Genomic DNA, 13,419 nt, shown 5'->3' with positions numbered 1-13,419 from the left:
TTTCAGGATTTCCCTGGCTGTTGCAGGCGTCCAGTGCACCTTGTCTGGCCCTACTTTGAATTTCCCTACCGGGAGAAGGGGAATACTACATCCCAACTCTGCAATCTTTTTATTGAGAGCATCAAGCAGGATTTTCTGCTGTCTCGGCAGGGCTTGATCAAAATTGATCAATGGGACGTATATTTCCGCCTCCGGAAACAATTCCTTGGCTTTTCCCACTATCTTTTCGAGCATCTTCCCTAAGACCGTAACGCTTCCCGCACTCCTATCGTTCAGGCCAAATGAAAGGATCACATGCTCTAACATTTCCGACCCTTTTGTTCCACATCTTAGGATCGCATAGGCGTCTGCTATTGAGGCCCCTGAAAAACCATGAATCTCCAGGTCCCAGGCCCTTGTCTTTGGCAGGCGATTCACATTCGAGTCCCCCACAATAAGAATGGGACTCACCGGAGACAGGGACCACTCCCTCATATTTTGTCTCTCATGATTGAAATGTAGGCTCCACCTTGAAGCCTCCTCACAATCCCCCTTAGCCTTCTCCTGTTCCTTCCTTTCCTTTTCCTTCTCCCTTTCTCTTTCTCCTTCACTTTCCTTTTCTTTTTCCTCCCGTGCTGCCCCTGAATCCTCCAACAGCCAGTCCAAGGCCCCCTCTACCTCAATAACCTGAGGACTCCCCTCCTTTCTTTCCTCCTCCCGAGGTATCTGATAAGGGGTGAGGGCCGGTAACATCACCACAGCTTTACTTGTGCTGGGGCCCCAACTTTTCTTGGCCTTTGGAATTCTCTGTTCCTTCCCTTTAACTACAGGTACTCCTGCGGGTACTATTGGAATTCCCGGTCCCTCAGAATGATCCACTTCCATGGGGACCTCCTCACTTTGTTCCCCCTGTTCCCGCTCCTGCTCCAACACTAATCCCAGTCCCAGCTCCGGTTCCGGTTCTGGTTCTTGTTCTGGTTCTGGTTCTGGTTCTGGTTCTGGCCCTGGCTCCTGCGCGAATTGAGGGATTTCTTCCACCTCTGGGCCCACTTCCTCCTCTTCTTCCCCTTCTTTTTCCTTTTCCTCTGACTTTCTTCCCTCCAGTAATGCTTTTACCACCCTCCCAGCCTGCCTAATTGTCTGCTCTTTTATTCTCCGGTACCTCCTCCGGGTCCATCTGATGGCCACCTGCCATGCCATCTTCCAGTCGACCCCTGGGCCCGGCATTATTTGCTCCCTCGACCTTCTTAGGGCCCCTTGGTAGTGCTCCTCCATGATAGCTAAACCCGTTTTTAGCCAGTCATTCGTATTATCTTGCAGCCTGCACTCAGTTCTGGCTGACAAGAAGGCGGGCTGCACTTTTTTGGCTTGCGCCGCCAATCTTGTCAGCCTGCCTGCTGAGCCCTCCCGGCCATCCTCCACCTCTGCCGCGTTATGGAACACTTTGAGGAAAACATGGAGGGCCCGGACCAGATTCCTGAATTCAGGATCCCCTGCCGGTCTTTCCTGTGCAGTCCCCCTCCTTCTTATTCCTCCTCCGGCTCCACGTTCTCCTTCTACATTCCTCCTCCTCCTGTCGCCCTCCGACTCACCCCGTCTTCTTTCCCCGTACACTTGTCCTCTTCCGCTCCTCTCTCTTCTTACATCTCTCCGTCCACTTTCCCCTTGTCTTCTTCCGCCCCTCTCCCTTCTTTCTTCAAACCTTCTTTCCACCTCTCCTCTTCTTCCGCTCCTCCTTACATCTTCTCTTCTTCTCCTGTCTTCCCAATGACTTCCCTCTCTCCTTTCCCTCCTTTTGCGTTCTCCACTCCTCCATTCTCCACTCCTCTCCCTCCTTTGGCGTTCTCCACTCCTACGTTCTCCACTCCTCTCCCTCCTTTGGCGTTCTCTACTCCTACGTTCTCCATCTCCACTCCTTCTACGTTCTCCACCTCCACTCCTTCCACGTTCTTCACTCCTTCCACTCCTTCTACGTTCTCCACCTCCACTCCTTCCACGTTCTTCACTCCTTCCACTCCTTATACGTTCTCCACCACGTTGTCTTCTCCACCTCCAACCCCCTCTTTCTCCTCTTCTTGCTCTCTCCATTGCTCAACCATAAGGTTGAGATGGTAGGTTTAGAGAAAGGATAGATGTAGGCCCAGATCCAAATTGATAGAGCAAGGCCAAACACAATCAGGTTATTATCCATAGGGTTGGGATGGGTAGGTTTTAGGGAAAGGATAGTTGCAAGCCTAGATCCCCCTAGGTAGGTTTTAGGGAAAGGATAGGTGTAAGCTTAGCTCCCTCTGGGTAGGTTTTAGGGAAAGGATAGGTGTAAGCCTAGCTCCCTCTGGGTAGGTTTTAGGGAAAGGATAGGTGTAGGCCTAGATCTCCATGGGTAGGTTTTAGGGAAAGAATAGGTGTAGGCCTAGATCCCCCTGGGTAGGTTTTAGGGAAAGGATAGGTGTAGGCCTAGATCTCCATGGGTAGGTTTTAAGGAAAGAATAGGTGTAGGCCTAGATCCCCCTGGGTAGGTTTTAGGGAAAGGATAGGTGTAGGCCTAGATCTCCATGGGTAGGTTTTTAGGGAAAGAATGGGTGTAGGCCTAGATCCCCCTGTGTAGGTTTTAGGGAAAGGATAGGTGTAGGCCTAGATCCCACTGGGTAGGTTTTAGGGAAAAAAAATTCAGGTGCAGGCCTAGCTCAAAAATTTATAGAAGCGTGCTTAAGCACCATCCAATGAATTATCCATAAACTGCCATAAATAAATGCAGACCTAGATTCCCATTGGTAAAGTGACTCCAAACACCATCCGGCGTAGATAAAACTAAGCACAACCAAATACACTATCCTGGATAAGCTCCGAACAGAAGTTTATGAAAGGGCTCAGATTGGGAAGTGATTCCTGGAATCCTATTTTCCAAAATCCTTCCCCCATCATCATATCTTGCCCTTATTAAAAAAACTAATCCAATAAGAACCTTCACCGTATGTGTTGTCTCCTGTCCAAGATCCAATCCTCCCAGTTTGTGTCTGATCTCAAGAAACAAGATGAAAAGATGAAAGATGAACCAGAAGATGCTGAACCTGTTTAGGAACAACACCTCCCTAAGGGCCGGCTTAGGCCCGTATTCATCCCCCTCGTCCGACCCCAACCCCGACCCAAAGAGACGAAGAGGGGCCGGAGAGGGTGTATTGTGGTTTCCTCAATCCCACGATCTCCGTACATCCTTGAATTCCAATTTCCATCCTAGACTCGAATCTCCAGATTAGGTTACTGATACTTCTCTTCTCTCATTCAGACCATTTGGGGTCCAAGTTCCTAATTTCTCAATCCAGATGTATTCCTTGTACAACCTGTGCCTTAAAGTCCACCTCGGGTTATGCTCCAATCCTCTTATCCTCAACTTCTGCAGTCCATGTTGTTTGAAATGCTCAATCAGTACTCTCCTATTGCCACTCAAGACCCCCTTCCGGATCACATATCTATGCTGATATAAACGGGTCCTGATAGAATTCTTTGTCTGACCAACATACTGCTTACCACACCGGCTACATTGAATCGCATAAATACAGTTACTCGTTCTCAAAGAAATTCTGGGGAGAAAAAACGCCCTAGATTGTCCCTGAGCTTTGATAATCCGAGGCCTATTTATTATTGGCGGTTTCTTTCCTTTCCTTCTAGGAAGCCGGCTATGAACCAACAAATCTCGCAAATTCGTGTTCCTCCTGTAGGCTGCAAGAAGAGTAATATCTTGACCTTCCGGAATGTCCACCAATATCTCCTCGAAATTATTCCTAATCTCTTTATTGAGCCTCACCGCCTCCGGAGTATACGGAAAAATGGCCGGAACTAGAACCTTATCTGTTCCCGCTTTGGGCCTAGGCTCCGAATTCGCCTGCAACCGACAGTGTTCTTTATAAATCCCTCTAAGCCGCGATCTAGAGTAACCTCTTGTCCGAAGCGCACAAAACAACGTCCGTTTAGCTTCCTGAAAGTCCTCTTCTCTTGAACAAATCCTCCGAAATCTAAGAAGCTGAGATAACACTATACCTCTAAATGTATGTCTCGGATGATAACTCTGATGATGCAATAAGGCATGAGTATCTGTCTCTTTAAAGAACATCCTGAAATCCAACTGACCCGTAGAAAGAAAATCCGGTCCCTTATATACCGTTGTGTCCAGAAACTCAATAGCCTGTTCATTAACCACCGCCTGTACCTTAATCGAGGCATGGTGAGCATTTAATACCCCCAAAAAAGTTTTAAAATCCTGTTGACTATGGGTCCACACTCCCCAAACATCATCCAAGAACCGCAAGTACGATAAGGGAGTCTTTTCACACTTGGGAAAAACCGTCTCTTCCCATTGAGCCATATATATATTTGCATATGCTGGAGCAAACCTTTTCCCCATGGCTGTCCCCTTAATCTGTAGGTAAAACTCCCCCTCGAACTCAAAATCATTACAGGTCAGACTTAATTCCAGGAGCTCTAGAATCGCTTCATCTGGTCTAGAAGCATCCGGATACCGAGAAAAACAGTCTCGTACTGCCCTCAGTCCCAAAGGGGTCTCAATGTTAGTGTAGAGACTCTCCACATCCAATGAAAACAAAATTGCCCCTGGCGGCACCTTCAGGCTCTTAACTTTATCCAAAAAGTCATAAGTGTCCCTAACATAACTAGAATGTCTAGTAGATAAGGGATTCAAATAAAAATCAATCAACTCCGCAATCCTGTGACTCTCACTTCCACAGTCCGAAACTATTGGACGACCCGGGGGCATAAAGGGATTTAACCATTTCTCCCTAGGTTTGTGCACCTTTGGCAATAAATAAAACCGTCTAGGTGTAACTTCCCCCAGTAGGTAATTTGCCTGCCGTTTGCAAATAAAACCTGTCCTCTCCAACGCATTCACCACCTTCTCAATGCGAGGCACTGATTCCATAAAAATAGGAGCCGTTAACCTACGATAAAAGGATCCGTCGGTCAACTGTCTCTGTGCTTCTTGCACGTAACGTTCCCTATCCATAATGACCACTGTACTTCCCTTATCCGCTGGTTTAATAACTATGTCTCGCCTAGAGGTCAACTCCTCCAGAGCTTTAACCTCTTCCCGGGGTAAATTCTGTCTTGGAGTCCGTGCTCCCAATAAAGCTATCTGGAACCCCTCCACATTCCTGTCAAAAAAGTCCCATATTTCCCCTGGCAACTGCTGAGGCCGGGGCAACCAGCCCGATTTCTCACAAAAAGGAAGAATTTGGACATATGTCTCTTCTCTGGGGCCAAAAAATACCACTCTCTGAACTTTGGCATGAAACTGACCCAAGTCCGCCAGAAGAGACCCCCTATCAACCTTTTTCATTAAATGGGAAGGAATAAAGGATAGACCCCTGTCCAATAGATTAACTTGTGCTAATGTCAAGTGAAAACACTGGGACAAATTAATCACTGAATGCTTTTTATTTTTATTTAATTTATGCTGAGTGGGGCCCTGGCGGAATGGCCCTTTCCCTAGTTTAAATTTCTCAGTGCCTCAACATTTCTCTCGCTGTCGCGGATGTCCAGTGCAACTTGTCCGATTCCGCCTTAAATTTCCCTTCTGGAAGGAGGGGAATGCTGCATCCCAACTCTGCGATTTTCTTATTCAGAGCAGTTAGCCTCTCCTTCTGCTCCCTCGGAAGGGATGGATCAAAATTAATCAGCGGAACATATATCTTAGCCCCTGGAAATCGCTCCTTAGATGCTCCCACAAGTTCTTCCAGTATCTTCCCCAGGATCGGCATACTCCCTCTGCTTCGGTCATTGAGGCCAAATGAGAGAACTACCCGCTCTGTTATCTCTGACCTCTCCGTCCCGTGTCTCAGGATCGCACACGCGTCCAAGTCAAGTCAAGTCAAGTCATCTTCATTTATATAGCGCTTTTAACAATGTAGATTGTCTCAAAGCAGCTTCACAGAGATAAGCGTATAATTTAAGGTAACAGAGATTGTTTCGGCTTTACAGCAGAGTTAAGTTATTTCCATCTAAAGTTAGTTTTAATTGATTTGGTTCCGTCGCAATGATCATTTGTTATTAAATTAGGGGCCGCTAAGACGACACCATTCTCTCTACACAGACTTTAAACGCGAACCTGTGAGAAACGCTGATGGCGGTCACATGCGCATTTAGAATGGGTTCTATAGTTATGTGCGTTAGAATATACGCAGGTTTGGAATTCCCTACAAGCCAAGCCTAAACAAAATACTTGTCTTTCCTTATAAATTTTGATAAGGAATTTTATTTTATTTGTTGCTTTGGGGTAGGACCGCAAGACGAATTTTCCCGACAACGCCTTATCTGTAGAGTGGTAGTGGGATCCTCCATAGGGAGAGACTAGTTGGCACTTCAGCACTGCGTTGTCATCGGTCCAGGTGAAGGTCCTTCGTCAGATCTGGATACGGCCCGGATCTGGCAGGCTGCAGGAAAAACCTTGGGATAAACACAGACACTAAAATTAGCGTAGATGCCATTCTTCTCATGATGTAACGAGTACATCAGGATTTTTGGGAAGTGTTCCCGGTTCCGGCTGACCTAATCTATGCAGCATAACATTAAATTATAGAAGTCTATAATGTATTATGTGAAAGCTAGGTCAAAGAGATGTGTCTTTAATCTGGCTTTGAACTGACAGAGTGTGTCTGCTTCCCGGACAATGGTAGGAAGACTGTTCCAGAGTTTTGGTGCTAAATAGGAAAAGGATCTACCGCCAGCAGTGGATTTTGATATTCTAGGTATAATCAACTGGCCGGAATTTTGAGATCGTAATAGACGTGACGGACTATAATGCGTTAAGAGCTCGCTCAAGTACTGCGGAGCTAAACCATTCAGTGCTTTGTAAGTAATCAGCAATATTTTAAAATTTATGCGATGTTTAATAGGGAGCCAATGCAGTTTTGACAGAACTGGGCTAATATGGTCATACTTCCTGGTTCTGGTAAGAACTCGAGCTGCTGCGTTTTGAACCAGCTGTAGTTTGTTTATTAAGCGTGCAGGGCAACCACCTAGTAGAGCATTACAATAATCTAGCCTTGAGGTCATGAACGCATGAACTAATTGTTCCGCATTTGTCAATGAGAGCATATGACGTAATTTAGATATATTTTTAAGATGGAAAAATGCAGTTTTACAGATACTGGACACGTGACTTTCATATGAAAGATTGGAATCAAAGAGCACACCCAGGTTCCTAACCGACGACGAAGACTTAACAGAGCAGCCATCAAGTGTTAGACAGTATTCTAGGTTATTACGTGAGGACGTTTTTTGTCCAATAATTAGAAACTCTGTTTTTTCAGAATTTAGAAGTAGGAAATTACAAGTCATCCAATTTTTTATATCCGCTATGCATTCCGTTAATTTTGTGAATTGATAAGTTTCGTTAGGTTTTGAAGAAATATAGAGCTGAGTATCATCGGCATAACAGTGAAAGCTAATGCCATGTTTCCTAATGATATCTCCTAAGGGTAGCATGTACAGAGTGAACAGCAGCGGTCCTAGTACTGAGCCTTGTGGTACGCCATACTGAACTTGTGATCGATGAGACATCTCATCATTTACTGCTACAAACTGATAACGGTCAGATAAGTATGATTTAAACCATGCTAGTGCATTTCCCGTAATGCCAACATAATGTTCTAATCTATTTAAAAGAACGTTGTGGTCGATGGTGTCAAATGCAGCACAAAGATCGAGTAACACTAATAGAGAGATACAACCACGATCGGATGATAAGAGCAAATCATTTGTGACTCTAACGAGAGCTGTTTCGGTACTATGGTACGGTCTAAATCCGGACTGGAAATCCTCGCAGATATCATTTCTTTCAAGAAAGGAACACAGTTGTGAGGATACTGCCTTTTCTAATATCTTTGACAGAAAAGGTAGATTCGAGATCGGCCTGTAATTGACTAATTCTGAAGGATCAAGTTGCGTTTTTTTAACAAGCGGTTTAATCAAAGCCAGCTTAAAGTTTTTTGGTACGTATCCTAGAGACAAAGACGAATTAATGATATTAAGAAGAGGATCTATGACCTCTGGAAGTATTTCTTTCAGTAGCTTAGTCGGTATAGGGTCTAACATACATGTTGTAGATTTAGATGATTTAATGAGTTTAGTAAATTCTTCCTCTCCTATAGCAACGAATGAATCAAATTTTTCCTCAGGGAGACTACAATGCACTGCCTGATGCGATACTGTAGTAGACGGTTGCATAGTTATAATTTTGTCCCTGATATTATCAATCTTATAAGTGAAGAAGTTCATAAAGTCATTACTGCTGTGTTGCTTGGAAACTTCGGTGCTTGAAGCTTTATTTTTCGTTAGTTTAGCCACCGTTTCAAATAAATACCTAGGATTATGTTTATTTTCTTCTAATAGGGTTGAAAAATAAGCAGATCTAGCAGCTTTTAAAGCCTCTCTGTAAGTAATTGAGCTCTCTTTCCATGAAATGCGAAATACCTCTAGTTTTGTTTTCTTCCAGTTGCGCTCCATTTTTCTGGCTGCTCTCTTAAGGGCCCGAGTGTGCTCGTTGTACCATGGCGTTGGACTATTTTCTTTAATCTTCTTTAAGCGCAACGGAGCAACTGTGTCTAAAGTGCTGGAAAAGAGAGAGTTAAACGTTTCTGTTGTAATATCTACTTCTTCTAAGCTATCTGAGATGCTGAGATGATGAAACTGATTAGGAAGATTATTAATAAAGCAATCTTTAGTAGCAGAAGTGATAGGTCTCACATATTTGAAACACGGAGTCGGCTTTGCAGCCTTGGCTAAATGCAAATTACACGAGACTAGATAATGATCTGAGATGTCATCGCTCTGCTGCAGAATTTCAACGGCATCCACATCTATTCCGTGTGATAATATTAGATCTAGAGTATGATTACGACGATGAGTAGGTCCTGACACGTGTTGTCTAACTCCAATTGAATTTACAATGTCTTTAAATGCCAATCCCAATGCATCTTTTTCATTATCGATGTGTATATTAAAATCACCAACAATTAGTACTTTATCTGCAGTCAATATTAATTCTGATAGAAAGTCCGCAAATTCTTTGATAAAGTCTGTATGGTGCCCTGGTGGCCTGTATACAGTAGCCAGCACAAATCTCAAACGTGATTTATCGTTTACACTATACATTTTTACATTAAGCACCAATGCTTCAAAAGAATTATATTTAAAACTTGATTTCTTAGTGGTTTTGAAACTATTACTATAGATTACAGCAACACCACCCCCTTTGCGTTTCAGACGAGGCTCATGTTTATAACAGTAATCTTGCGGGGTTGATTCATTTAAAGTAATGTAATCGTTTGGTTTTAGCCAGGTTTCTGTCAAACACAGCACATCTAGGTTATTATCTGAAATCATATCGTTAACAACGAGTGCTTTTGAAGTAAGCGATCGAATATTCAGCAACCCAAGCTTTAGCATTTGCTCATCTGTATTATAGCTGTTTTTTATTTGTTGAACATCAATTAAATTTTTAACCTCAGTTGGGTTTAAACGTTTTTTTGGATTTCCAAATTCGGGGAACAGACACAGTCTCTATATGATGATAGCTAGGTGAAAGAGGCTCTATGTGATGGGATTTATCTGACCTTGGTGACGCGAGGCCGCTAGCAGACAGTCGGTTAAGCCAGTCTGTCTGCTTCCTGACCTGAGCCCCAGATTGTCATGTTTGAGCTCTAAGACTATGAGCCATATTACTAGAGAGAAGAGCAGCACCATCCCAGGAGGGATGAATACCATCTCTTTTCAACAGGTCAGGTTTGCCCCAAAAACTTTTCCAATTGTCTATGAATTCTATATTATTAAGCGGACACCACCGAGACAGCCAACCGTTAAGCGAACACAATCTACTAACTATCTCATCACTCCTGCGAACAGGAAGGGGGCCAGAGCAAATTACAGTCCTTGACATCGTACTTGCAAGTTCACACACCTCTTCAATATTAATTTTGGTGATCTCCGACTGGCGGAGTCGAACATCATTAGTGCCGACATGAATAATGATCTTAGAGAATTTACGATTAGCATTAGCCAGCACTTTTAAATTTGCTTTGATGTCAGGCGCTCTGGCTCCCGGCAAACATGTGACTATGGTGGTTGGTGTCTCTATTTTCACGTTCCGTGTAATAGAATCGCCAATAACTAGGGCACAATCATTCTCAGTGGGTGTTTCACTGAGCGGGGCAAATCGATTTGTTATGGTAATCGGAACGGAAGAGTGGTTTTTAGATCCGCGACTAGAGCGATCCCTCACTGTCACCCATTTGCCCGGCTGCACGGGCTCTACTTCAGCCAGAACCGACTCATGTAAAGTGTGCACTATTCTATGCGCATCCAAAACATCTAAAGCACTAGCACTCTTACTATCCTCAATTAAAGTTTGGATGCGTGTTTCTAATTCTGAAATCTTCTCTGTCAACCTAACTGTCTCCTTACATTTATCACATATAAATCCTATATTGTCGACAGAGAAGCCTATACTAAACATGTGACATGAAGTGCAAGTGACAATAACAGGACAAGACATTACTCACCGTGTTTGTTGAGTGATTCTTACTCACCTGAGCTTTTTATGAACTCAAAGGCGCGGACGCGCGAGAGAAAAATAAATAAATAAAATAGCTGAGCGCACGGGTGGCGCGTTAACAGGCTAGCGAATTACTAGCGTTTTGTGCTAGTAGTACTAATAACAAAAGCTAGCGATGTCAGGTTAATCTGAGATGTTGGGTAAAATGTAGTAGTATAAACAACTAGAAATGGTAGTAAAATGATGGTTCAAAACAAAGAAATATATGGCTAAGACGGAGCTTATCGCACCGAATCAAACAAACACACTCACAGCAGGCAGCGAGGCAGACAGGAGCAATCGATCAGACAGCCAAATACCACTATTGAGGCACCTGGGAAGCCGTGAACCTCTAGATCCCAAGCCTCTGTTCTCGGTATCCGATTCATATTCGAGTCCCCAATAAAAAGAATTGGACTCACTGGAGACAAGGACCACTTCCCTCTATTCTCTTTCCCCCCATGGTTAACATGGGTACTCCATTTTGAATCCCCTTCTTTCTCCTTTCCCTCCTCTTTCTTCTTCCCGTTTTCCTCCTCTTTATTCACCTCCTGTGCTGATCCCATTGAATCTTCACCCTCAAGGAGCCAATCCAGGGCCCCCTCCCCCACCTCAATCACCTGAGGACTCCCTTCCCTGTCCCCTCGAGGTTGAAAGGGGGTTAAAGCTGGCAGTTCTCCTGATAGAGTAGTTACTGCCCTAATTCTACTGGGGCCAAGCCCCTTTCTGGCCCTTGGGGTCTTCCGGCCATCCCCCAAAGGATTCTGCACCTCCTCTGCTGTTTCCTCCTGAATTACCGGAGCTGGCAAGGGGGCGGCCCCTGTAGGCTGGTCCACTTCCATGGGGACCGCCACCGCTTCTTGCTGATCCGGCTGGGAAAGCTCAGGCTCCACTTGGGTTCCCAAGTCCCCACTCACTCTTTCCACCTCCGGTTCCCTCCGGGACATAAGTGACTTAACCAACTTCCAAGCTTTCTCAACCGTATCCTCCCTCAATCTCCTGTACCGCCTGCGGGTCCACTTTACCGCCACCAGCCTGGCCTCCTTCCAATTCACGCCCGGTCTCTCCACTACCTCCCTGCTCGCCTTCCGCAGGGCCCCCTGGTAGTGCTCCTCTAAAATGGAAAGGCCATTCTGTAACCACTCATTCGTGTTACTTTCTAGCCTACACTCCGTTCTTGCAGACGCAAAGGCCGGCTGAACCTTCTTTGCCTGTGCCGCCAATCTGGACAGCCTTCCGGGCGAGCCTTCCCGACCTCCTTCCACCTGTACATTGCAGTGGAACAGCTTTAGAAAAGCAAAAAATGCTCGAACCGAGCTCCTAAATCCCTGGATCCCCTGCCGTCTTCCCCTCCTGTCCTCCTTCATTCCTGGCCCCTGGTCTTCTTCTTCCTCCCAACTCCCTGGACTCATTGTCCCGTCTCCTTCCCCCATCCTCACTCCTTCTCCACCTCCTCTCCGATTCAGACTCTCCTCTCCCTCTCTCTCTCTCTCTGTCTCTTTTTCCACCATCCCGCCTTCTCTCTCTGTCGTCTCCTCTTCGTTCCTCAATCCTCCATCTTCCTCTCATGTTCATCCCTCCTCTTCTCTCCGCATCTCTTCCACTCCTCTCCCTCTCTCTTCCTCTTCGTTCATCCATCCTCCATCTTCCTCTCATGTCCATCCCTCCTCTTCTCTCCGCATCTCTTCCACTCCTCTCCCTCCTTCCTCCGTCCGAGTATCTCCTTCCCCCTTCTCTCCACCTCTCCTCTGAAAATCTTCCTCTCCTCTCTTCTGCCCTTCGTTCCCAATTCCTTCGTCTCACCGGCTCCCTACTCCATCCTCTCCTCTCGTCCCTCCTCCACACTTCTCTCCTTTCTTCCATGCTTTTGACTCTTTCTCCTAAGAGAGAAAAAAAACATGTGATTCCACATCCGATTCTTCACTCTATACACTATTCCCAATTGGGTCAACAACCCGCGTCCCTAATATCCATCCACTTGATACGCCCCGGTATGTCATGTCTGATGGCTCTGGCTAGGTTAGGTTTTTTTGAGGATATTACAACAGTCCATCTCCCTCCTGGTTTTTCAAAAGGGTTGAAAAACCCGCCAGAAGAGAACCCCTATCCATCTTTTTCATTAAATGGTCTTAGGGCCCCTTGGTAGTGCTCCTCCATGATAGCTAAACCCGTTTTTAGCCAGTCATTCGTATTATCTTGCAGCCTGCACTCAGTTCTGGCTGACAAGAAGGCGGGCTGCACTTTTTTGGCTTGCGCCGCCAATTTTGTCAGCCTGCCTGCTGAGCCCTCCCGGCCATCCTCCACCTCTGCCGCGTTATGGAACACTTTGAGGAAAACATGGAGGGCCCGGACCAGATTCCTGAATTCAGGATCCCCTGCCGGTCTTTCCTGTGCAGTCCCCCTCCTTCTTATTCCTCCTCCGGCTCCACGTTCTCCTTCTACATTCCTCCTCCTCCTGTCGCCCTCCGACTCACCCCGTCTTCTTTCCCCGTACACTCGTCCTCTTCCGCTCCTCTCTCTTCTTACATCTCTCCGTCCACTTTCCCCTTGTCTTCTTCCGCCCCTCTCCCTTCTTTCTTCAAACCTTCTTTCCACCTCTCCTCTTCTTCCGCTCCTCCTTACATCTTCTCTTCTTCTCCTGTCTTCCCAATGACTTCCCTCTCTCCTTTCCCTCCTTTTGCGTTCTCCACTCCTCCGTTCTCCACTCCTCTCCCTCCTTTGGCGTTCTCCACTCCTACGTTCTCTACTCCTCTCCCTCCTTTGGCGTTCTCTACTCCTACGTTCTCCATCTCCACTCCTTCTACGTTCTCCACCTCCAGTCCTTCCACGTTCTTCACTCC

The sequence above is a fragment of the Rutilus rutilus genome, assembly GCF_951802725.1.
Source record: "Rutilus rutilus genome assembly, chromosome: 13".
NCBI lineage: Eukaryota > Metazoa > Chordata > Actinopteri > Cypriniformes > Leuciscidae > Rutilus > Rutilus rutilus.
Note: the sequence above shows the minus strand (reverse complement) of the source record.